Source organism: Cibotium barometz, chromosome 62 (assembly GCF_041138505.1).
Source record: "Cibotium barometz isolate CiBa-2024 chromosome 62, ASM4113850v1, whole genome shotgun sequence".
Taxonomy (NCBI): domain Eukaryota; kingdom Viridiplantae; phylum Streptophyta; class Polypodiopsida; order Cyatheales; family Cibotiaceae; genus Cibotium; species Cibotium barometz.
This window is the reverse complement of record NC_141107.1, coordinates 21066641-21093668: the sequence shown is the minus strand read 5'-3', so window position 1 is coordinate 21093668 and position 27028 is coordinate 21066641. Positions and strand designations below refer to the sequence as shown.

The following is a 27028-nucleotide window of genomic DNA, read 5'->3' as shown; positions in this document are numbered from 1 at the left end:
GGCGGCGTGTTGAGGGAAGCAGGCTGCTTAGGGAGCTTGTGGGAAGGCTTTTGTGAAAGCCTTATGTTATAAGACTGAGGCTTAATAGCCTAAGTGTTTTAAAAAAACATTTACATGAAAGATGTTTTTTTTAATAACTTCAACAGTCTGTGCCTTTTCAAAGGAAAGGTAGCACCCCCTTTTGGATAACGATTCAGCCTAGAGGTGCATGAAAGATGCGATCAGAACCTCCAGGGAGATAAGGGGAAGTTTGCTAGCACATGGATGCAACCTTGGTGTGAGTCTCTGCTTCCCATCGTTTTTTTGTGTGTAGAAAAATTGGGGAAAATGACTAATCAAGTAAAATTGGGCAGAGGGGCCAAAATTGGATGGTGCATTCTCTCCCGCTCTTCCATACAACTCTTGCTATACCTAATTCTAAGGTTAATTTGTTGATTTAGGGTTTCTGATTTTTAGGGTTAGGGTTAGGATTTTTTGGGTATGGGCATCCTATAGGTTGGAGCTTGTTTGCTCTGATACCACTGTTAAGCTTTTAGCTTAATTAATCATGATTATTATAACATCTCAATGCTTAAATACTCGAGTAAACATGAGGCAAAGAGCAAAAAGTTGTGTTGTTTAGCTTGTTTGCTCTGATACCACTGTTAAGCTTTTAGCTTAATTAATCATGATTATTATAACATCTCAATGCTTAAATACTCGAGTAAACATGACGCAAAGAGTGGAAAGTTGTGTTGTTTGTGCATTAAATAGGGCCTGATGAGGCCAATGAGGTGATAGCTCAAGTGGTGGAAGTGTTTGCCTGGGACCAAGAGGTCCTGGGCAAAACCCCCCTTGGTGCTTCCTCGGCGGCATCGTCCACCAGTGGATAAATAAGCGCCTACGAGCAGCTGTCTACGGACGGTGAAATTTGGTAACTATGGGAGGATCTTGGGCCAAAGGCCAGCTGAAAAAAAAGGGCCTGATGATGTACAAATGAAGAGGCACATCCTTGATGAAAGGGTGTGACTCTTGAATGAATAGTTATGTCCTTCTCTCAGCCCTAAACACCATCCTAGAAGCTCTGGGAGTCTTCTTTCAGCCCTAAACACCATCCTGGAACATGCTTGATGCAAAACACATACAGAAGATGGAGAGAGGAGAGAGAGAGAGGTAGCTGAGTATTCAGTATATTCTTTAGTACAAAAAGGTACATTCTTGGCTAGCCCATGGCTGCCTTCAAAAGGTGGTAAAACACCTAATCTATGACTCGGCCTATGGGAGGGCTGAATGAGTCACACAATGAGCAACTTGCACCTTATATAGGCCTTGGGTAGACCCCTGACTACTCCACAAGCTGTTCCCTACTGATACAAGATGCACCAGCTCCTAAATCTGGTCCAAAACAGGTTCTAATGTAGTTCTTCATCTGTTGCCCTTCAAGGATCAGCCCTGGGAATTAAACTGCACATGACACGGAACTATGGGACCCTATGATGGCAGCTCAGATAGGTGACTAACCCACTGAATCCTCAGGTGATTCCACAGGGTCCAGGGATATCCCGTGATCAATGCGAGTAACAATCCGCAGTGGGAGAACCATTGCCTTTGGATCCACATCTGGTGTTGTGTGGCACACAACGTCGGGTGCACTACCAAATAAGTGTGGCAACCATGAGCTTGCCACTCCTGCTCAACGGCTGACTGTTGCTGTTGCTGTTGCTCTTGCCAAGGGGGGATGCCTCCAATCTTAAGAGTGTTGAAAGAGTGAAGTTTGGGTGGAAGGATGCTAGTGGGGGTTGCACACTGCTGGCTACCTCACAGCTACTTGCTGGGTCTGCTGGGGGGTCATTTGGGGGTGCGCGCGTTGGCTGCCCTGTGACTGAGCTGTAGCGTGAGATGGGAGCGTGCAATGTGTCCCACAGGGCCGCATGTAGGCCAAAGAACTCTATTGGCAAAATAAATCCAACACCAGTGTACACATGGATTGACCATCAGAAACATTCATACTTCAGCATAGTTTGTCTACGTGCTTTCTAGCAAGAGGAAAGAGACCAGCAACCCGGAAGACGATCGCCACTTCTCAGGTCCCTCCTCAAAAAAGGAGCCAATGCAACAAGTTGCCCATAAGTGATGTTTGCTTTCTGCAATCCCATGACTTCCACAATGGAGTAAGGCCCTTGCCCCTTGTGGAGAGGCCAAAGTCATCAACTCCCAAGTGCCTTCTTCTTTTTTGAACTTTGGTGCTTTCACCCTTTTTCTTCATTTGCCGCTTTCTAAGAGACTTTTCCTCTTCTAGATTTTTATCCTTCTTGAGTCTCTTCTCTTGAGCACACACATCAACAATACCTATACCTTTATCTTCGACGACATATTCTTCCTTAGTGGTATCTATTAAATTTACGGGATTGGAGGAAGAAGAAGCTCTCCTAGGACAATCACTTTGATAATGCCCTTTCTCATGGCACCCATAGTATGTAATGCGAGAAAGATCAAGAGGGCCACAATTTCTTACCATGTTTCTTGCATTTGCTTGCCCTAGGGGAGACCTCCTTTCACGAGTTTGTAGAAGGTCAAGCCATAATTGAGCCATCTTTGCCGTGAGTTGAGACACAATCACATCAAGTGCGTTGGGAGGTAGCCATACTTGGTTGTGATTCATTAAAAGTAGCCACTTTAGGAGAATTAGAAAAAGGTGTAACCGTTGGAATAGGCAAAAGTGGCAATACCCTAAGGCTTTGGTTGATATGCATCCTCCTCCTCAAGACTTGATTCCCCACGTAGAGCTACCTTCAAGGCCCCACCTAAGTCTTTAGCACCTTCATACTTAACCATTTGCCATATCCTAAGCTTCAACCCAGAGATGAATTGCTGCAAGATCAACCCATCAATCCCTACCATGACTGATGAGGCTTCCTGGACTCCAATTTTGTGTAAATGATGTTCAATGCGTTCTCTCAACTTTGTTGTCCATTCACCATAACCCTTCACAGAATCAATACTTTGAGAAAGATGTGAAACCTCAATTAGCATTCCTTCATTTACAAAAGTTATGCCGAAATAGTGGATCTCCAAAAACAACTACTTTGAGAAGCCTTTACATTTCAATTGTAAATGCCCACTTCTACCTCTCAAGCTTGAGCTTACCAACAATCCAAGGTGTTGAATAAAGACAATCACTATCACTTCAAATTGCATCTAATACCTCCTTTGGTGGTGTTCAATTTCAAGATATTATTGAGCATGCACATTGGGAGAAATCCATGGATGAAGAAATGGCAGCATTGAATGCAATGTCAAAAGTCTCCTTAGTCCACATAGGACATCTAGAAAGTTTCTTCTCTATTATGTATACTTCCACACTCTACATGCTCTCCACAAGCTTGGCATGTGTTATGCATCTTATTTTACTAGAATTACCATGCCATGTAGAGATAAGGCTCACTCCTATTTTATGACTCATCACCAATTCTATATTTATTTAACACTATAATGTAATTATAAATCATACATATGGTATTTATATTTACCTAGATAAATCCAGGAACATGCCCAAATTCACCTTATAAGAAAGTGCAATTTACAACCTCATGGTAGTCATCCACAAGACAATAAACCATCAACTCCATCATGCATAGTATGGACTAGATACTACGACATCCCCACTAACGTCATCAATGCCCAATAGTGAGTGTAGAACTTGGTATCAATATATGCTCCCACACACCCCCCACGCGCGTGCCGTGTGCGCGCACACACACACACACATAAGAGCATACTTTCATATAAAGGTCTGTGCACTAAGTTTCTGTCAAAGCTCCAGAGATACAGGGCAGACTCAGCCATAATGAAGGCTAGCACTAAGGATCAGAACAAATAGAAAGAATTATTACAACAAAAAGGTAGTTGATAGGGCATATGCACCACCAAAGATACAAAAAATTAACACAATATCAACTAGTTGCAACTTGGACAAAAAATTCACAACGTGAAATTTGTGTGTCCACTAATTCAACAAACACTCCACTCATTCTCACACCCAATACATAATATTACATAGAAACCCCTAGAATCCTTCATGTGAATTTGGATATGCTGATGATACCCTAGCACCCCTACTAGCCTATATGTTCAATAGAGCCCTTTGTGAAGAATTTCCACCCTGTTGGTCCACGAACACCATCACCCCCATCCTCAGAGCCGGAGATCCACTTGATCCTGATAATTACAAAACGATCATTATTGGCCAAACATTGGCCAAACTCTATGGATTGGTGCTAGAGATGGAGCTCAATTCGAAGGAGAGACAAGGATGTAGAGCCTCAAGACAAGCAGGCTTTCGAAGGAGCTACTCTACCCTTGACCATATCTTCACCCTCCGTGCCATCATCGAGGAGGGCAGAGCACGACATCAGAGAATTTACTACTGCTTTGTGGATTTCCACAAAACTTTTGATACTATACCCCGAGCCTGCCTCCTACATCTACAAGAGATAGGAGTCCCATATGACATGGTTTGGAGCATCATCGCCCTCTACGAGTCCATCACTGGACGAGTTAGAGCCCCAAGAGGTACATCACAAGAGATTTCTAGTACTATTGGGGTGGAACAAGGCTGCCCTCTATCACCCACTCGTTTTGGCCTCTACATTGATGAGATTTCGAGCTTCATTGACAGATTAGGCGGGGTTGGTCCAACACTGGCAAGCATATTGATCCCCCTACTACTTTATGCAAATGACATCATCCTTACAGGATTTTGCATTCAATGGGACCTCACTATTAACCTTGGTAAAACCAAGATAATGGCCTTCAATACCTTCCGCCCCTTCACATCCAGATTGAACTTCACATATAGAGGAGATTGTCTCATCCTATGTCCACCTCGGTGTCACTTTCGGTGTTGCACGCTTCACCATGGTTCCCACAGCACATGCCAGAGTGACACGGGGATATGTAGCCTTGAGCTTTACTTGAGCGGCAATGCTTCCAAGCACATTTCCAGGAGCCTGGGACGAAAGGTTGGCTTTTTGACACCCTCGTCGCACCAACCTTGATGTATGGAGCAACATTCTGGGAGAAGATTTATCCGATGAGCATTGGCACAAAGTTGAGAGGCCCCAAGTCATGATGTTCTCTGGTATGATCCGCAGCAAAGCATCAGCCCCATAGCAGATTATCCAGGTAGAGTTTGTTGCAGCCCCGATGGTAGTGGATGCACTCTTCCAAACAGTCACATACCTCCATCGCATTAGTCACATGGATCCCCACAGGTACCTGAGCTTGCTGTGGAGACCTCGGGACAGCTAGCACTTGAGGGACACCCTAGAATATGGTATGCCTGAAGTTCCACTTGGTTCTCAAGATATGGGCTCCACATGGACTGCCTCCCATTGGGTATTTCCGAGTTAGTTGTTGTGAACACCCTCTATGGGTGTGAACAGCCCTTATTAAAGTCTAGGTCAAGGAGATAAGGCTTGATGCCTATAAAAGCATGTACTTGAGAGGTTCTTATTACAAGAGTATCATTTGAGTTGTGCAATATATTTCTCTTGTGCTTGCTATCACATGACCAGTTTTTTTCTAGCCTAGAGAGGATAGGGAGGCATCATAGTCCATCACAGTGGATACAGGAGCCTATACCATAGTGCCCCCTCCCAACAGGCCCATGGGAGTCACATTAGCTCAGGCACGCACACTCCAGAGAGCTAGACGCCCTCCTCCTGTCAACCCAACCACCCCCAGCTCATCAGCCCTGGATTCAGGAGATCTGGGCCCACCATCGAGCAGCATCATCCTCACAACAACAAACTATCGGTCACATGCACCATGCACTGAGGTGCAGTGTGACACACTAGCTCATCAACTGTGGTGTACTTATACACATGTTTAGTACCTTTTTAGGAATATTTGTCATCGCGTCATTACCTCTGGAATTTGACAAAGATCAAGTATTGCCTAAGCACTATTGTGAAATAAGCTATCATCTAGGATATTTTTAGAGCTAAAGATTGTGGAATTTTTGGCCTTCAGATTTGGGACATGTGACAGATAAGAGGACAAAAGTGAGACAAGTGTCCTCACACTTGTCAATTCAGCTCTACACATGGCATTGTAGCATTTTCTTGCTTATTTGAACATGAGAGAGTTATCTCTTGGGCGAGTTTGAGCTTCAAGCAAGTTTTTGGAGACTGAAAACTCTAATTTTTTTCCATTTCTAAGCCCACCATAGCCATATCCATCTTGGAAAGATGATTTTCACTACTCTACACCATCTTGCACACCCCAGATGACTGTTTTTCAGCAAAATAGTTCTAAAGCTTGTTGAAATTTCTGGTTTTATGTGATATGCAGGCTGTTATACTAGTTTATGCGCTCATGGATGAGCCATATGGGCGGTTTTGGCGCTCATAGATGCGACATACAGGATGTTATACAGGTTTATGAGCTCATGAATGAGCCACATGGGCTGGTTTTTACAGGTTTATGAGTTCATGGATGAGCCACATGGGCTGGTTTACAGGTTTATGTGCTCGTGGAAGAGCCATATGGGTTGTCATACAAGTTTATGCGTATATGGAAGAGCCATGTGGGCTATTATACATGTTTGTGCGCCTAAGGACATGTTGGATAGCCATATTGGATGAAGGACAAGTTTATTATTGTATATGGATAATCTGACATCTCCCATGGGGAGACCAAGGACCTCAAAGCTTGTCCATGTTATATTTCTCCTTGGATAATGAAATACTCCAAGGGGGGGGGGGGTTGGCCCATTCCGGCCTCTATGCGGTGTTATATGTGCAACTTCTATTTTCAGCTTTGTGGATTGTTTAATGGCTGTGACTAAATGCCAAAATGTTTAATTATGCTCATGGTCAAGTGATGCACGCTGTAACGGTAGGCAGACGCGTGTATTGGAATCGTATAAATGTGAACAAGATTCTGAGCACTTAACACTTGAGCATTACAACCACAAAGCTGAAAATGACAGTACACCACATAAAGGGGCCGATGATAGGCTGACCCCCCCCCCCCCCCCCCCCTTTAGGTTATATTACCAAAAGAGTCTGCAAAGTACAAGATTACGGGTGCCTGGGGATTCACCACCAGCCTGCACCTGATTCTTCCAAATACATTTCAAACAAGAGAATCTATAGGTACATCCGCCCTACACACAGGTACATCCGCCCTGCACAAGCCTCTTCACAAGTACATCCGCCCTGCACAAGAGTATCACAATCCTCACAGGTACTCCGCCCTGCACAAGATGTAAATGGATCTTTAGGCCCTGTTTCCACGCGAGAAACTGATCCAGATACATGTGTTCTCCGCGAGCAAGTGTCCCCAATGCTTGCCCTAAGCACCTGCTATATCAGGAATCCTTGAGACACATCCATGCTCACATATTCCATTGCTGTCCGGCCTGTTTTGTGCAATAACCAGTCCAAAACAGCAACTTTCTGTCGCGAGAAATCCACCTATAAAGGGTCCTACAGCCCTGTGGAGGTCCCTAGAGCTGTCCTGTACTGTCCAAGTTGACTTTGGACACCTGTAACCAGCCCAAAACTCGCAATAACCAGAAATTGCAGGTCTAAAATTTACCAACCAGCCCTTTAGAAGAGTGTGGGGATCGTTGTCCAAGCTTGTGTGAGTCCGGGAAGCAAGCAACCAGCCCTGTAGCAACTCCCAAAGCTCAAACCAGCTCTCCAATATGTTGAATAATGAGTAAAACAGCCCAAAAGGGCCTCTTGAGGGAGGCGTCTTTTTCAGGTGCCACCTCACGAGCCTGGTGGGTACACATGCTGGCTGACATGTGTCCCCATAAGGTGTCCAGGTAGGTGTCCAGCCCATAGTGCTCCATTTGTCCTGTTTCTATAAGTTTAGGTCCAACCAAATGGGAAATGGCCATAAGCTGTCCGGACTTCATTAATTTTGGTCCAACCAAATGCGAACGCATTATAAGTTGTCTGGCCACTTATTAATGAGTGTGGACCTGCAAACCAATAAACCTTAGTAGTAAATGAAGTAAGCTGTAAATTGAGTGTGGACGCACTTACCACCTGCAAAACCCATAAGCCCACAGTTTTAGGCCCAAACAAGAGTGCACACACGTGTCCACAAGGTGCCCGGGCGTCCCCGGTCCCTCGGACTTCACAAGCCAAAATAACAAGCATTGTCCAGGCAGCAAGACAATGTCACACAAAATAAAATAAAGTTATGGCATGCATCATTTATGCATTGTGCACATGTAAACTTGGAGAACCACCTATTATCATTCTTGTACTTGAAAATATTCCGCCTGCCATCATAACACACCATGTGTGCATGGCCGGAATCCACACGGGCACCACCCGAAAGTCCACAAATGTCCTGCCATGTCCTTGGACTCATATGCATCCACTCATATGATCCATACACATGCCCACGTATAATACATACATGCATCCGAATGTTTCTAGGCCTGACATGCATCCGCATGTCCCTAGAATATAGGGGTTTGTGACATTCCCCCCGGCTTCTAATCAGTTGACCGCAACTGAAAAGCCTCCAGATAGGCCTTCAAAAGATCTGGGTAATCCTCGAAGTAGGCCTCATCCATCCATTTCGCATCCAAAGCTGAATAATTCTTGAACTTCACAAGGTACCTACGAACAAGTTTGCCTCCTGCAAGCTTTCGTTCCTTGTGAAAAACAATCTGTTCAGGTTGAAGAATCTCTTCTAGCTCATCCACCTCGGGTGGGTCTTCCAAAACCGGCTCAAACGGTGTCGGTCCCACATAAGGCCTCAATAGGCTCACATGAAAAGCATTATGCATGTTCCAATGATCTGGGAGTACAAGCCGAAATGCAACATCATTGATCTTCTCCAAGATCTGAAAAGGTCCATAGTACCTGTTGGAAAGCTTAGGGTACTTTCCCTCTTTCCCTGGCCTCTTCCGAAGGCGTGCCTTTTCAAATTTCAGCAAGACCCAATCACCTTGTTTGAATTGTACATCCCTTCTATGCTTATCAGCTGCCTTTTTATTCTTGGTTTGAGACCTCTCTATGGCTGTCCGTACCTGTGCAAATGCAGTATCCAAGTCTCTGACATACTCATCTGCTGCAAAAATCTCATCCTTTGTACGAAGGATGGGTGGTAGTACCACCTTGCCATAGATAATCTCAAAGGGCGCCTTGCGCGTAGAAGTATGTACCGTATTGTTGTAGGCAAACTCCACAAGTGGCAAATACTTCTCCCAATCCGATTTGCGGTCGGATACATAAGATTTCAGCAAGTCGAGGACGGCTGAATTTACTATTTCACTTTGCCTATCTGTCTGTGGATGGTAAGCTGATGAGAAATTCAGCTTTGTACCCATATTGTCAAACAATGCGCGCCAAAATAAGCTTGTGGTTCTAGGATCTCTATCCCCCACAATAGATTTAGGCATGCCATGGTGTTTGAATATCTGTGCCAAAAACACATATGATCTGGCTTTATTGTCTTGCGCACGGGAATGAAATGTGCTTGCTTGCTAAACCTGTCAATGATGGTCCAAATAGCATCATTTCCCTGTGGCGTCCTTGGCAAATCCATAATGAAATCCATAGCAATGCTTTCCCATGGTTCATTTGGTATAGGCAAAGGCTGAAGCAATCCAGGTGCTTTATGTCGGTCAAACTTGACCTTTTGACATACCATACATTCACGTGCATATGCTTCAATATCCTTGCGAATATCTGGCCAAAAGAAATACCTCTCTAAAGCTTGTGCTGTGGCCAAAATGCCTCTATGACCTGCATATGGAGGAGCATGGCACTCATCCATAACCTTATGGCGAAGGTTCTTTACCACACACATACGATTTTGCATCATGAGATATCCATCTCTTATGACATAAGATGGGACAGCAATACCCTCTTGTAAATCAGCCCATACATGTGCAAAATCCTCATCCAGATGATAAGTATTACGCATATCCGATAAGTCCTCATGGTATGCAACTGTAATAGCATGAACCTGTGGTCGTCTAGATAAGGCATCTGCTACCACATTCTTTTTCCTTGGAGTGTGTAAAATCTGAAAATGAAACATTGAGAGGAAATTTGCCCATCTCATATGCTTCTCTAAGAGCTTACTTTGAGACAAAAAGTATCTCAAACTTTGATGATCAGTTTTGACCATAAAATCAGCCCCTAAAAGATAGTGTTTCCAAATAGTAAGGGAATGAATTACAGCCAACAACTCCTTCTCATAAACCTGTAAGTGAAGCTCTGCATGTTGCAAGCGTCTGCTCTCATAGGCAATGGCATGTCCTTCTCCGTTCAAAACAGCCCCTATGCAGTCCCCACATGCATCACATTCCACCACAAAAGGTTTGTGCAAATCCGGAATAATGAGTACCGGTTCCGAGATGATTGCACTCTTCAACTTTTGAAAGACATCTCTCTCTTCTTGTGTCCATTTAAAGATTGTTTTCTTCTTCGCTAACTCATGTAACGGAGCGGCAATGAAAGCAAAATGCTTGACGAACCTCCTGTAGTAAGCACATAAACCAAGGAAGCTCCTCACTTCATGGACTGTTTCAGCTCTGGCCATTCTTGCATGGCTTGTATCTTTGCGGGATCCATGCGCACACCATCCTTTGATACAATGTGACCAAGATAGTGAATCTCTGGGAGGAAGAATTTTGCATTTATGTAGAGCTGATTTTCCTTAAGCTCTTTAAACACAATAGCCAGGTGCTCACGATGTTGGGCTTCATTCTTTGAGAATACAATAATGTCATCAAAGAATATACCCGTGAACTTTCTATGCTTTCTGAACACCCTGTCCATCATCCTGTTGAAGGTAGCGGGTGCATTTGTAAGGCCAAAAGGCACCACCAAAAACTCATAAAGACCAAAGGCTGTCCTAAATGCAGTCTTGTGTACATCTTGAGGTGCCACTCTCACTTGATGATACCCACTCTTGAGGTCTATTTGGCTGAAACATGCCGAACCTTCAAGCTTGTCCAAGATGTCATCAATGCGCGGAATCGGAAACCAATTCTTGATGGTTATCTTATCGAGGGTACGGTAATCAACACACATCTTGCAAGTACCATCCTTCTTTTGAACAAGAAGTACCGGCGACGAGCAATATGGCGAGGAACTAGGCCGAATCAAACCCTTTTCCAATAGTTCATTCACCTGTGCCATAATCTCTTCTTGTTGACTAGCACTCACCCTGTATGGTGGCCTATTAGGTGGAGAGCTACCGGGAATTAGATCTATGCAATGATCTTCCGGCCTCTCGGGTGGCAACCTTGCTGGCAAAGCATTCGCAAAACAATCTTTGAACTCATTCAAAAAGTTAAGCTTGTCTTGATCTAATGTACTAACATCAACACTAGAATGTTCAATGGTATCACGTACAAAAACCAAGTAAGAACAAGCTGATTTCTTTATTGCCTTATTAATTTATACATGGCTTACAAGAGGTATGGTACTTCCAGTAGTACCAGCATCTATAGAGTGCTCACGGCCTCTATGTACAAAGCTGATTTTCTTCTCTTTGTAAGCCTTAATAGGCTCTAAATGGTGATGCCAGGGCATCCCCAACAAAACATCACAACCTGTAAGAGGAGCCACTAAAAAGCTCTCATGGTTGAGGTAGTCCTGTATATGTACACGGAGCTTACCAATGACCGGAGTTACATCAACGTGTTTGTCCTCAAAGGCGGCATCTGCATTCATTTGCATTCCCATGTCTTCCACATTGAGACCTATGGCGGCAGCCATCTGTACGGATATAAAGTTATCTGTGGAAGCATCATCAAAAAGAAACAAAGCGGGCTGATCCTTCAATTTGCCCCATGACTCTACTCTTGGGCTCATGCCCTGTATCACCTTACACATCGGGTACAACATTCACAAAAGGCTTTTCCACATTAGGCTTAGCATTCTTAGGATTCTGTGGGCATTTAGGATATATATGATCTTTACTGCCACACTTAAAGCATTTTCTAGCCTTCTTGTACTCTTCCAATTGCTGTTTTGAGAGCCCAAAATTGTGGTGTTTACCCCCCGGCTTCTTTTCGGAGTCATCCTTTGCATCTCGGCCATCTTTGGGAGCATTCTTAGGTGGCTGTCCACCCTTTTTCTGGTTATAACCAGCCCTGAATTTGCTCTTGTTTTGACCTGCAAATGGCTTATTTGTGGGTGCTTTCATGTGCAAGTTCTCTGCAATCATGGCTGAGTGTATAAGCTCTTGTATGGTCTTATTTGGGTACACTCCCAAGCTTTGTTGGATGATGTGATGGAGCCCCGATTCAAACTTTCTCTTCTTCTCGTCCTCTCCAATCTTCATGAAGGGAGTAACCTTGAGAAGGACTTTCCAAAACTTTGCTATGTATGAAGCAACGGACTCTCCCTCATCTTGGGACAGCCAATCCCACTCCTTGCGTACATCCTTTGCAAAGTTTGGTGGTAAGAATTGATCATAAAACTGAATTTTGAAAGAAGACCAAGTTGGGGCAGCACTTCCATCAAGTATTTTTGCAAGCCACCAATCACTTGCCGTATCCTTGAGATGCATTCCCACATGCCTGAGCATAGACTTTTCCGAAAAGTCTTCATTGCAAAAAGCTATCTCAAACTGTCTAATGAAAGCAAGTGCTTTGGTAGAGTCCATCCGTCCCTGAAAGTTTTCAAACTTTACATCCTTGTCACCGGACTTGAACTCTCGAGGCTTCTTCCTTCTATGTGCATCCCTATGTACATCCTGTTCATCTCCATGGTGATGATGCCGCGATGAAGATTCACGATCCCTCTTCGTTCTCTCTTGAGCCACACTCTCCGAATGAGTGGAAAGCTCAACACGAGAACGGATATGTCTTCTTGGAGCAAAGCGGGAATGAGTAGAGGATCCCTCATCCTTACTCTTCTCTTGACCTGCATCAAGCCTAGCACCAGGGACTCTTGTCCTTTCAACATTTGGCACTTGCTGTGCTCTTCTTGCTTGTTGTGCATCATGTGCACCACCACGGGCAACCATGAGGGGTGGCTTCTTGAAAGCCAATCTACCATCTGCTTCGGTGTATACATCACCCTTAACCATTAGGTATGCAAGTGCAAGCTCTCGGGGTTTCTCAACATCCATTTCCTTTGCAATTGCTTCAAAAGTGACTTCATGGACCAAAGCCTTTGCCTTCGCAGCCAACACCCTTTGTACATCCGGGTCATTTTTCAATGACCTGAGCTCTTCGGTTTCAGCCCTATAGCGTCGCACTTGACGCCTCAAAGATTCCAAATCAGAATGCATAGTGTCATGAGTACCTGCATCTCCATAGACATCATTGCCTGCACCATCTCTTGCAATCCCTTGTACCATGAAATTCACGGTCCTGTGTGTTCTCCACACTGTCAGAAATGTGGCTGTCCATGACACTCAAATCAGGTCACCAGTTATGATTCCAAGCGTTTTCCAATGAGGGGAAAAGCTGAGCTCTGATACCAATGAAACGGGAGGCGGACGCATGTATTGGAATCGTATAAATGTGAACAAGATTCTGAGCACTTAACACTTGAGCATTACAACCACAAAGCTGAAAATGACAGTACACCACATAAAGGGGCCGATGATAGGCTGACCCCCCCCCCTTTAGGTTATATTACCAAAAGAGTCTGCAAAGTACAAGATTACGGGTGCCTGGGGATTCACCACCAGCCTGCACCTGATTCTTCCAAATACATTTCAAACAAGAGAATCTGTAGGTACATCCGCCCTACACACAGGTACATCCGCCCTGCACAAGCCTCTTCACAGGTACATCCGCCCTGCACAAGAGTATCACAATCCTCACAGGTACTCCGCCCTGCACAAGATGTAAATGGATCTTTAGGCTCTGTTTCCACGCGAGAAACTAATCCAGAAACCTGTGTTCTCCGCGAGCAAGTGTCCCCAATGCTTGCTGTGAACTGGCCTTCAGAAAGCCAAAGGGCGGTGGAACAAACATTTGCACATAAAACACTTCAACACCATTGAGGACCTAGAAAAGGAAAACAAACAGGGGGAGCTAGAGTGCTCCTGCAAAAAGTACACGGACACCGATTGGCCCCAAATCGCAGTGGCGCCCCTTGCGGTATTTCTTTAATTGATTTAAAGAGCTTTGATTACAATATAAGGCTGGTTATTCAGCCTTCCCAGTAGAACTCCTGAAGCCTGCAAAGGACCTGCATCTGGCTTCTTGTCCACACGGCATCCACAAATAAATTCAGCCATTGTTCACATCGAAAGACTCTTCACATTGAGTCTGCATACAGAAGCTTTCTCCCATGATCAAGGCTGCCACAACCATCCATAGCCTCTCACACTATGAACAGCATCACACCCTGACCAACCAGTGCTCCTGTATCACAACACAAACTCCCAAACTGTCTCTCAAAAGAGTATCACAGCACAGCATACCATACAGTCCTCGACACACCTGTACAAACCCTCTCTACCACCCAAGGGTACTATCCATCTCTGTCATGGATTCCCTGTCCCCTGTCCTATCAGTAGAGCAAGGCTGTACCAAACATGTGTCCACTCCTGTACTTTCTGCCTGCATGTGACCTATCTCCTGGAGAAACCCAAAAACACATGTTTCCTCGTTGAGAAACCTACGACCTGTTTCCACATGAAACCCTTAGGCCTGTTTCCCTTTGAAACTTCTGTTCTGTTTCCATACATCTAGTTACCTGTTCCCACATGAAACATCTGGCAACATAGAGATTCTCATACTGTAGGTCCCACTGTTCCTTTCTAGCAGGAAGAAAACAATCTGCTCCATGAGCACGCAGCCATGCGAGCTTGCTTCACTCCCATGCCAAGAAACATAACCACAAGACCTGTACTTGCAGTCAAAAACCCAAGCACATAGCTGAATTTGCGACCAAACAAAATCAGCCCATAAACTGTCCCAAAACAGTCCCGAATCAAAGCATAGAAAGGCTGAAAGTTCCATCAGTTGAACGCCATCGACATGATGTCTATGTTCATGGAAAAACAGCCCTTGCTTTCTGTAGAAACACGGCGTCCTCCAAAAAGCACACACCTGGCAGCCTGTGTGTCTAGAGAAACCAACCTGTAAGCGTCTCTTGTGCAAAAGAGCATGAACTTCAGCCCTTTGCGCCTGCAGTCCAGCCCCTTATGCATGGAGAAAAGCATGTGCTGCTCTGTCCAGCACTGCCTGCAACCACCTGTTGGCATGGGAAAGAGAGAGAGAGCACACCCAGTTCTGTGCGCCTGCAGTCATGCAGCCGCCTGCAAGAAACGCAGCCCTGCAGCCCCTGCCTGTATGCGCCTCTTCTTCAGAAAACCCTCCACGCACAGCAGCCTGTATGCGCCTGCTTTCTGTCCTGTCCGTACAGCTGTCCGTACAGTCGTACAGACCTGCATGGATACTCCTGTGCGCAGCCGTCATAAAAACAGTCCACTTCTCCTCCACGCAGCCCACATGCCCGCCTCCTCCAAAAAGCAAGAGAGAGAGAGTCAAGAGAGAGACGTGGGCCTCCAAAAGTGGTGTAACATCTAAAAATTGCTTAGTGGCCTCCTAAGGTTTTGAAACCTTTTAAAACATTAATTTTATGGCCACCAAAGGTTATAAAACCTTTTTAATTAATGTCTCTTTGTCCCCCTTCACACGTGGGGTTGTCCACACATGGGCTTCCATCTTCCCTCCCACCTGATGCCATTCACACTATCCACCATGTCCCCGTGCACATCCGCATCTTGTCCAGAGAAAAACACAGGGTCGTGACATACCCCCCTCTTGAAAAATGGCAAGCGTCCTCGATTGCACTCAATGGCACAGTAAAGCATCTCATGAGCAAAGACACCCCATATGGCAAAAACAATGGCCTTCCAATGCATCTGGGTGATCGAACAATCATCCTGCACAATAAGCCACACTGTCCTCTTGCTTGTTCCTTCAGAACCTACAGCAAAAGTCTAAAACCAATTGGAAACACGTTAACTGTGTTAGCCAAAAACAAAACCATGCATCATTCTACATATGGCACACATATGCATGACACATATATGCATTCGCAAACAATATGCTCCTCAAAATGCTCTACCTACTCCAAAGTAACAGTCTAAGGGCTGGTCGCAAGCCTTACGCCCATGGGCATCCCGCAGGACCCACGACTGAAGGTAAAACATGAGCATATGAAAGCACTCAATGCATCCAAACACTACATCTACCAAGTACTTTCCCACATATGTCTCATGGCCATCCCGCAGGAGTTACACCCACAGTGGTGCATCCATGAACATAATAAAGCACTTGATGTATCATACCAATATACATGCAGCACTCAACACAATGCAGAGTATTTCCCAATGTATTCTCAATGGTACCAGGATCCAATGGCACCAGAATACAAAAATACCTCTACCTCAAAAAGTGTATGCATACATGCACAAACAGAGTTCGATCCATATTTCCATGAACCAAACCAACTCTAGGACTGCTCGCAAGACTTATGTCCTCCATAGAGTTATCCATAGTTGCAGTTAGAGTTCCAGGTGCGCGCGACTGTGAACCATACTCAACCATCATCTCATGTGTCTAGAACACAATATCATAGAAGTCCCATAAGCAGATGTACTGTCAGCCTCAGTACCTTCGGGTGAATACAAAGATGTCACCAAGCGACTCCTAGATAACAAATGAGCCTGTCTGTAACAACAAGGGAGCGGAGGTGCTACCCCCCTCTTGAGCATCAGGCAATGCTCCAGACCCATGCTCTGCTGAACCTGAATGAGCCGTAACAAGAGTCGACTCCAACTCATAGGCATCAAGATAAAGCTGCAACTCCTGAGGTGAATCTGCTAAGTCACCCTCCTCCATCCACTTCGCATCCATCAGTGAACCTCCTCCATCCACTTCATATCCATCAGTGAACAGCTCTTGAACTTCACAGGATAGCGACGGGAAACTTTACCCTGTACCTAATGTGCCAGTATATGCTCAGGAATAAGAACCTCGTCAAGTTCCTCCACTTCCATCTGAGCCTCATCTGATACATCCTCAGGCACCCAAAACCTGCTTGCACTCCACCCAAGTGATAAGGCACAAGTCCTCGATGAAGCATAGTAGATCACCACTGCTAAACATAGAAGGAAACTGTCTTCCGAACCCATGAAGCCTCTATGAAGATACCACCGGTGACAAACCGTCGAAAGCCATAGCCTTCAACGCATCTCCTGCACCATAACACTTCAACTGCTTCTTGTTCCTGGCCGACTACTTCTTGTCCTTGGTGTCTTTTCTCCTGAGCTTCATCTTCAGCTCTTGCTCTTCACCTCATATAGGCAAAGACAAAAAATCCTGCACTGTGTCCTGCACTTCCTTTTCACTTTCCTCATGTTGAAGCTTTTGATGTGACTCTCATGAGACATCCACGAGCTCGCCCCCTTAGGAAAGTTGGCGATTGTCCCGACCAAAGCAACCACGGACTCGCCTCCTTAAGAAAGTCGACGATGTGTCCCGGCGACGGAACCTTGTGAACCGGCCTTCAGAGAGCCAAAGGGCGGTGGAACAAACATTTGCACATAAAACACTTCAACACCATTGAGGACCTAGAAAAGGAAAACAAACAGGGGGAGCTAGAGTGCTCTTGCAAAAAGTACACGGACACCGATTGGCCCCAAATCGCAGTGGTGCCCCTTGCGGTATTTCTTTAATTGATTTAAAGAGCTTTGATTACAATATAAGGCTGGTTATTCAGCCGTCCCAGTAGAACTCCTGAAGCCTGCAAAGGACCTGCATCTGGCTTCTTGTCCACACTGCATCCACAAATAAATTCAGCCATTGTTCACATCGAAAGACTCTTCACATTGAGTCTGCATACAGAAGCTTTCTCCCATGATCAAGGCTGCCACAACCATCCATAGCCTCTCACACTATGAACAGCATCACACCCTGACCAACCAGTGCTCCTGTATCACAACACAGACTCCCAAACTGTCTCTCAAAAGAGTATCACAGCACAGCATACCATACAGTCCTCGACACACCTGTACAAACCCTCTCTACCACCCAAGGGTACTATCCATCTCTGTCATGGATTCCCTGTCCCCTGTCCTATCAGTAGCAAGGCTGTACCAAACATGTGTCCACTCCTGTACTTTCTGCTTGCATGTGACCTATCTCCTGGAGAAACCCAAAAACACATGTTTCCTCGTTGAGAAACCTACGACCTGTTTCCACATGAAACCCTTAGGCCTGTTTCCCTTTGAAACTTCTGTTCTGTTTCCATACATCTAGTTACCTGTTCCCACATGAAACATCTGGCAACATAGAGATTCTCATACTGTAGGTCCCACTGTTCCTTTCTAGCAGGAAGAAAACATTCTGCTCCATGAGCATGCAGCCATGCGAGCTTGCTTCACTCCCATGCCAAGAAACATAACCACAAGACTTGTACTTGCAGTCAAAAACCCAAGCACATAGCTGAATTTGCGACCAAACAAAATCAGCCCATAAACTGTCCCAAAACAGTCCCGAATCAAAGCATAGAAAGGCTGAAAGTTCCATCAGTTGAACGCCATCGACATGATGTCTATGTTCATGGAAAAACAGCCCTTGCTTTCTGTAGAAACACGGCGTCCTCCAAAAAGCACACACCTGGCAGCCTGTGTGTCTAGAGAAACCAACCTGTAAGCGTCTCTTGTGCAAAAGAGCATGAACTTCAGCCCTCTGCACCTGCAGTCCAGCCCCTTATGCATGGAGAAAAGCATGTGCTGCTCTGTCCAGCACTGCCTGCAACCACCTGTTGGCATGGGAAAGAGAGAGAGAGCACACCCAGTTCTGTGCGCCTGCAGTCATGCAGCCGCCTGCAAGAAACGCAGCCCTGCAGCCCTTGCCTGTATGCGCCTCTTCTTCAGAAAACCCTCCACGCACAGCAGACTGTATGCGCCTGCTTTCTGTCCTGTCCGTACAGCTGTCTGTACAGCTGTCCGTACAGTCGTACAGACCTGCATGGATACTCCTGTGCGCAGCCGTCATAAAAACAGTCCACTTCTCCTCCACGCAGCCCACATGCCCGCCTCCTCCAAAAAGCAAGAGAGAGAGAGTCAAGAGAGAGACGTGGGCCTCCAAAAGTGGTGTAACATCTAAAAATTGCTTAGTGGCCTCCTAAGGTTTTGAAACCTTTTAAAACATTAATTTTATGGCCACCAAAGGTTATAAAACCTTTTTAATTAATGTCTCTTTGTCCCCCTTCACACTTGGGGTTGTCCACACATGGGCTTCCATCTTCCCTCCCACCTGATGCCATTCACACTGTCCACCATGTCCCCGTGCACATCCGCATCTTGTCCAGAGAAAAACACAGGGTCGTGACACTTGCCCTAAGCACCTGCTATACCAGGAATCCTTGAGACACATCCATGCTCACATATTCCATTGCTGTCCGGCCTGTTTTGTGCAATAACCAGTCCAAAACAGCAACTTTCTGTCGCGAGAAATCCACCTATAAAGGGTCCTACAGCCCTGTGGAGGTCCCTAGAGCTGTCCTGTACTGTCCAAGTTGACTTTGGACACCTGTAACCAGCCCAAAACTCGCAATAACCAAAAATTGCAGGTCTGAAATTTACCAACCAGCCCTTTAGAAGAGTGTGGGGATCGTTGTCCAAGCTTGTGTGAGTCCAGGAAGCAAGCAACCAGCCCTGTAGCAACTCCCAAAGCTCCAACCAGCTCTCCAATATGTTGAATAATGAGTAAAACAGCCCAAAAGGGCCTCTTGAGGGAGGCGCCTTTTTCAGGTGCCACCTCAGGGGCCTGGTGGGTACACATGCTGGCTGACATGTGTCCCCATAAGGTGTCCAGGTAGGTGTCCAGCCCATAGTGCTCCATTTGTCCTGTTTCTATAAGTTTAGGTCCAACCAAATGGGAAATGGCCATAAGCTGTCCGGACTTCATTAATTTTGGTCCAACCAAATGCGAACGCATTATAAGTTGTCCTGCCACTTATTAATGAGTGTGGACCTGCAAACCAATAAACCTTAGTAGTAAATGAAGTAAGCTGTAAATTGAGTGTGGACGCACTTACCACCTGCAAAACCCGTAAGCCCACAGTTTTAGGCCCAAACAAGAGTGCACACACGTGTCCACAAGGTGCCCGGGCATCCCCGGTCCCTCGAACTTCACAAGCCAAAATAACAAGCATTGTCCAGGCAGCAAGACAATGTCACACAAAATAAAATAAAGTTATGGCATGCATCATTTATGCATTGTGCACATGTAAACTTGGAGAACCACCTATCATCATTCTTGTACTTGAAAATGTTCCGCCTGCCATCATAACACACCATGTGTGCATGGCCGGAATCCACACGGGCACCGCCCGAAAGTCCACAAATGTCTTGCCATGTCCTTGGACTCATATGCATCCACTCATATGATCCATACACATGCCCAAGTATAATACATACATGCATCCGCATGTTTCTAGGCCTGATACGCATCCGCATGTCCCTAGAATATAGGGGTTTGTGACACACGCCCATTCCCGCGCTTCCCGAACGAGTTACATTGTTATCAAAGCATAAGGCTTTCTCTCATTCTTATGTAGGAACAATCTTATTAAGGTGCATACTATGGCCATTGGTAGGATTATACATAGCAATACTAGGCATAATGGAAAGTGAACATTATGGTTTCTAGGAGTTTGTGAGGAGACGTCTATCTACTATCTTTGTATTATGGAAGCTGCTTCTCAAGCTCAAAGCAATTTATAATGGAGTTCTATTTGTCTCATGGCTTCATGATGATTTTGGCAAAGAAGAAGAGTTAAGTATTCTTTGAGGTTACAAAGCTATTACTTTCTGATTCTTCATGGTTTTTGTGTTTTAAACACCTAACCCTTGTGTGTTTCTCTTGAATTTGTTTCACGAAAAATTCTTTTCATGGCTTAGAAGCCGGTCATCTCTATTGTGAGCACGATACTGGAGGACTGCAATATATGACATGGCTTTATGGACTTATGGCTCCCTTTAATAGGATGAATTCTTTTCATGGCTCCCTTTATTGGGATGGATTATATCTATGGAGATTTCTTTCTTAGACGAGATTTATAGAGATATTGGGCTTCGCAAAACAATTTCTATGGACGAATCTGTCCGAGTTTATAGAGAAGAAATATTTGGATATCTCATGGATATGATGCTTCTATGGATAAAGTTCACCTCTACTCCAAGGTGTGGTCAGCACAGAATAGGTGATAAGGGTTATGGTATACAGGTCTATGGATTCCAGTGCTTCTTTTTTAGGGATTTGGATCCATCCACAGGTTTATGGATCATGTTTATGACCCCTTTTACTGGGATGGATTATTCTTTTTGGCTCCCTTTATTTGGGATGCATTGGATTTATGGAGCCCACAGTTCACATACCTTGTGTAGTGTTGTCACCAGCCTGGACATTATCCAATATGAAAGGGGTCTGGTGGACTTCAAGATGTCTAAATATTTGGAAAGTACAAGCTTTGGGAATGGGAGATTATCCTAGAATACAAAGGACCACACTCCTAAAATTTAGGAGAGTTGCTATTTTTGGCCCGACTCCGACGGAAATTCTGTTCCCGTCATTACATCTCGAATTGAGCAGATACCAAGAGTTAGCAAAGTGCCTATGACAGAATGTCTACCAGTTGGGATATTTTTAGAGATAAAGTTTATGGAAGGACCCATCTCTTAGATTGGGACATGTGGCAAGAAAGTGGACCAAAGTGACACAAGTGGCCTCACACTTGTTAGAAAGTGGATCAAAGTGAGACAAGTGGCCTCACACTTGTCACTTCAACTATTGTGTGGCTCTCCACTTGTCATTGTAGCCTTCTCTTTGCCATTTTAGCTCATGGGAGGCCCAAATCTATAAATTGGAGCCCTCTCTCTTCATTAATAGAGGCTCTCGTGCTGCACACTAGCCTCCTCTACCACCGTTACAGGCTGCCCTAATGATGGCTACTCTCTTTCTCTCTCTCTTGAAGGCTGCCCATGAAGAATACCGACTATTGGGGACTGTTTTGGAGGCTTCCATCGTGAAGAAATACTGAAGGCGAGGGTATTTAATCATTTATTATGATTTCTAGCCATTGTACTTGTTGTACCAACCCTTGTACCTACTGTACCAATCATTGTACTGGTTGTACCAATCCTTGTACTTGTTGTACCACCCATCGTACCGGCTGTACCAACCATTGTATCGGCTGTACTAGCTTTTGTACTTGCTGTACCAGCCACTGTACCTACTGTACCAGCCACTGTACCTGCTGTACCAGCCACCATACCGACTGTACCAACCACTATACCTGCTGAATGGAGCGTTGTACTTGCTGTACCAACTCTATTGCATGAAGACCCGTGGTTTTTGGGAAAGAATCACTACCCACACGGAGGTATATGGATTATATTATTGGTTCGCCATTTCTCCAACCTGTGTTCCGGCTTGGTAGCCTCGTGTTGGGCTGTGTTATGGAATTTGTATATGGATAATCCGGTATGTCTCATGGGGAGAGTAAGGCCCTCAAAGCTTGTACATGATATTATTCTCCTTGGGTAAAAAAATACTCCAAGGGGGGAGGTCAGCCCACATTATGGCCTCTATGCGGTGTCACACGTGCAAGCTTCACTTTCAGCATTTGTGGATGTTTTGTCCAGCTTTTATGTTTCATGCAAAGTGATGATGGATATATGTTAAGGCTGTGGCCATGTTTAAATGTTTTAATATGCATTGATGGTATCAACAAGTGTGTCAAAGGCCCTAGTCCCCCGGGTACCCGCCGCGAGTTACAAGTGTTCTCTTGTCCTACGTGCTCTCTTGAAGATTGTTTCTACCATGTGTAGGTGGAACAATAGAGAGCAGATGGAAGGGAACATGAGCACTTTAGAGGGTAGTGAGAAGCACAACATACCCTGTGTAGTGTTCTCTTGTCCTACGTGCTCTCTTGAAGATTTTTTTTTACCATGTGTGGGTGGAACAATAGAGGGCAGATGGAAGGGAACATGGGCACTTGAGAGGGTAGTGTGAGTTGGTGGCTGAAATGCCTATAAACTATTGGTGGCCATACACGTGGATTCGTGTTGGGATTGTGGAGTGAGTGTTTCATTGTTTCCACACCATGCTTGTTGATCAGAATTGGGATTGTATGGGAGAATATGGGAACTGTTGGGATTGGGAGAAAGGATTGCCAGAACTATGGAGAACCAGCTTTTCTGTCACCATGTTTTGTGCTCTTGAATGGCACCAGTTTGTGTGCATAGCACATGTTTTTGTGCGAGGCACTAGTTTCTTGTGTATGACACATGTTTGAGTGTCTTAGCACCTAGTTGGCGATTTTCATTGGCATATGATTATCTCATTGATATTGGTTACTGAGACACAATTGGCTCTTGTGCTTGTGTCTAGTATATCTTCCATGGAATTCTTGCCCACTTGATGGGACATGGTTATATTTTGATGTATGGTTTGAAGCTTTAGAGTTGAGGACAACTTTTAAGCTGGGAGGAATGTCCCATTTTCGGCATCTCCAAAATTCATGTGTGCGGATGGGCTTTGGATGCCTAAAAGATCAAGAATGTACAAACTTTGGGAATGGGGGATTATCCAATACAAAGGACCAAGTGTTCGTAGCATGGTCCAGGTACTCGAGACGGTTTCTTGGACACAGAAATGGGCTTTGGAGCTCGAGTGTCAAGTGGAAAGTATGGATATGGCAAACTCTTGAGGATTTGGGAGAGATCGAACAAGGAAACAAGTTTCTACATGGTGCTTATATGTATTTCTCATGTGGTGGAACACAAAGAGATCATCTCCTAAATTTTAGGAAAAGTTGCTATTTTTAGCAATCTCCGATGGAATTTCCGTTCGCGTCATTACCTCTGGAATTCGACAGAGATCGAGTATTGCCAAAGCGCCATTGTGAAATAAGCCATCATCTGGGATATTTTTAGAGCTGAAGATTGTGGAATTTTGGGCCTTCAGATTTGGGACACGTGGCAGATAAGAGGACAAAAGTGAGACAAGTGTCCTCACACTTGTCAATTCAGCTCTACAAATGGCATTGTAGCATTTTCTTGCTTATTTGAACATGAGAGAGTTATCTCTTGGGCGAGTTTGAGCTTCAAGCAAGTTTTTGGAGGCTGAAAACTCTAATTTTTCTCCATTTCTAAGCCCACCATAGCCATATCCTTCTTGGGAAAGATGATTTTCACTACTCTACACCATCTTGCACACCCCAAATGACTGTTTTTCAGCAAAATAGTGCTAAAGCTTGCTGAAATTTCTGGTTTTATGTAATATGCAAGCTATTATACTAGTTTATGCGCTCATGGATGAGCCATATGGGCGGTTTTGGCGCTCATGGATGCGACATCCAAGACGTTATACAGGTTTATGAGCTCATGAATGAGCCACATGGGCTGGTTTACAGGTTTATGAGTTCATGGATGAGCCACATGGGCTGGTTTACAGGTTTATGTGCTCGTGGAAGAGCCATATGGGTTGTCATACAAGTTTATGCGTATATGGAAGAGCCATGTGGGCTATTATACATGTTTGTGCGCCTATGGAAGGACATGTTGGATAGCCATATTGGATGAAGGACAAGTTTATGATTGTATATGGATAATCTGGCATCTCCCATGGGGAGACCAAGGACCTCAAAGCTTGTCCATGTTATATTTCTCCTTGGATAATGAAATACTCCAAGGGGGGGTGTTATATTTTTGTAATGCTAGCACTTGAGGTCTTTCATGCATTACAAAAAGTAGCTATGATTATACAGATGTTTAGTACCTTTTTAGGAATATTTGTTGTATGTCGTGACCCCATTGTGAGCCCACTCTGGGACATGTAAGGCACGAGCTACATAGGTCAGTCTCCCAGCCTTAGATGTCAAGGTTAGTCAAGCATTTAGGTCATCTAAGGTTAGGCATGGTAACAGTCAGTTCTTTAGATGCATATACAAAGCATGTTACAGCATGTAGTTGCCTTGGTACATGGGCCAGCCTATTGGCCAGCCCATAGGGCATGGCATGATATGGGCTCATGGGCTAGGCCATTGGCCAACAGCCCATGGGAGAGCCCTAAGAACCAGTCGGCAGCCAGTTGGGGATTGCAATCGGCCAGCATCAAAAGATGCCACCACAGCCAGTCTCTCACAAATGACCAAGCGCAGCATTTAATGCTTGTGCATTCAGGTCGTGATCTTCTGTAAACAAACCGATAGCCATTTGTCTCCACCAACCAGCAGCCTGGACTCATATAAAAGTAGCCCCTCATCTCATTGCACAATCCATCTCATAAAATCAGTCTTCTCTCACAGAACAGAGTGTAGATATGTATGCTTGAAGACTTTGGTCTCTGCAAGCATAAATCACAGCCAAGCACCTAGTGCTTCAGTCCCAAGGCAGCCCCGAGGTTTGCTTCAGCAGTTAGCCTTCCATAGTGCATCTCCCTCAGCACATCTGGGTATGCATAAGGCTATCCGAAGTGGCTTCAAAGTTGGCTTCATACCGCTTGATGGTTCTTCAGCAGACATCCCGTCTACGTCATCCTTGCATTTGGCAGTCTTTGTCAGTCAAGTCTCAGTAAGTTCTCTGCATTGTAACAGTTCTCCAAAGTAATACAAGCAAATACTCCTGCTTGCAAGAGGGGGTCTTTCAGTGGGTGAATTGGGACCCAATCTGGTGTTGTCTATTCTTTCTCTCTCTCCCACTCTACCTCATGTATAAAAGATTTGCTTCATGCTCAATTCACAAAGATACAACGAACGTCTCGCTGTGCGTTTCATGATCTAGCCAGTTACATGTTACACTATTGACATCTCTAGCCTTCTTATATCACCCATGGTGGACATCCTCGATGGGCCCTTGCCTGACATACACAGTTGATTGACTCTTTTATTCAGCTCTTCCATATCCCATCACTTATTGCCCTATACCTGACATAGTAGGATCTAGATTTTTCATCTTAGAGTCTGAGATCTTAGCTTTCAGTTTTCAGTTTTCAGTTTTAGTTTATTGTTGCTTTTTCTTAATTCATCCATGACAAGATTTTATGGACAATATGTACACATCATTTTGGTCTCATAGACCCTTGGGGTCTTTTGAAGACGTTAATCTCTCTCTCTCTCTCTTCCCCCACACACACACTCATCATGGCTATCCTCCATCCATCATATTCATGGCTTGATCCTTCATCCCTCTCTTTGCACATGGTACATCTTGGCACCATGAATGCTAACACCTCCCACCCCTTCAGTATAGTTTGGACTCCCCTATTCTCGAGTTCTATGAGGACACCAGCCCGTTATTTGGTTAGATCTTCTTAGCCTCTACACCCACTGCACATGGATCACACCTTCAAAGCTCCCACCGAAGATGCATCTACAAAGATCCCTTCCTCGGGCTCATTGAGGATAGATTCATCCAGTAACTCGGCTACCTGAGTGTTCACATGTCCCATGCCATGCGGATTGCGATTGGCCAGATACGGGTTTCACCCACCGTCACAGAGTGGAGTCAGGGAGAGCTAAGCCCGTCTTCTGAGCCGGGGAGCTCATACGGAAACCCAAGGAGAGTATTTGCCAATTATGCCACACAAAGGTTGAGACAGAGGAGCATTACATATGTTGTTGCCTAGTATACTATGAGATCCGCAAGAGGTTTCACTATCTGTTCCATGAGGGATTTGGCCTACTTTCAAGGATCACTGACTTCCCCTACCAACGTTGCCTAGGGCTCTTCCTACTCAAGCTCCGCAAACGCAGGGACACTTTCTTGAGAGAGCTTCGGCCCTAGCCACCTCGACCCCTTCCTCACCAGCCAACCATCACCAGCTTCTTTGAGACCCAGCAGGAAGAGGACACCCATACAGTGGATCCCATGGACCCACCTCGGGCTACTAGACCAACCTCACCCAAGAGGAGTTACCTCAGACCAAGCCTCCCCATTCTAGCATGCCCACGGCACCCTTGGCCCCCGGGCCTCGGCCACAATCCCCTCAAGCAACCTTTCCACGTGAGGTAGC

General features: G+C 45.1%; 1 protein-coding gene across 1 annotated transcript in view; it reads right to left on the bottom strand.

Annotated features, from left to right (window-relative positions):
* The window catches only part of LOC147604236 (uncharacterized), an 81361-nt gene that overhangs the window by 11604 nt on the left and 42729 nt on the right, over window positions 1-27028 (bottom strand). The window lies entirely within an intron of this gene.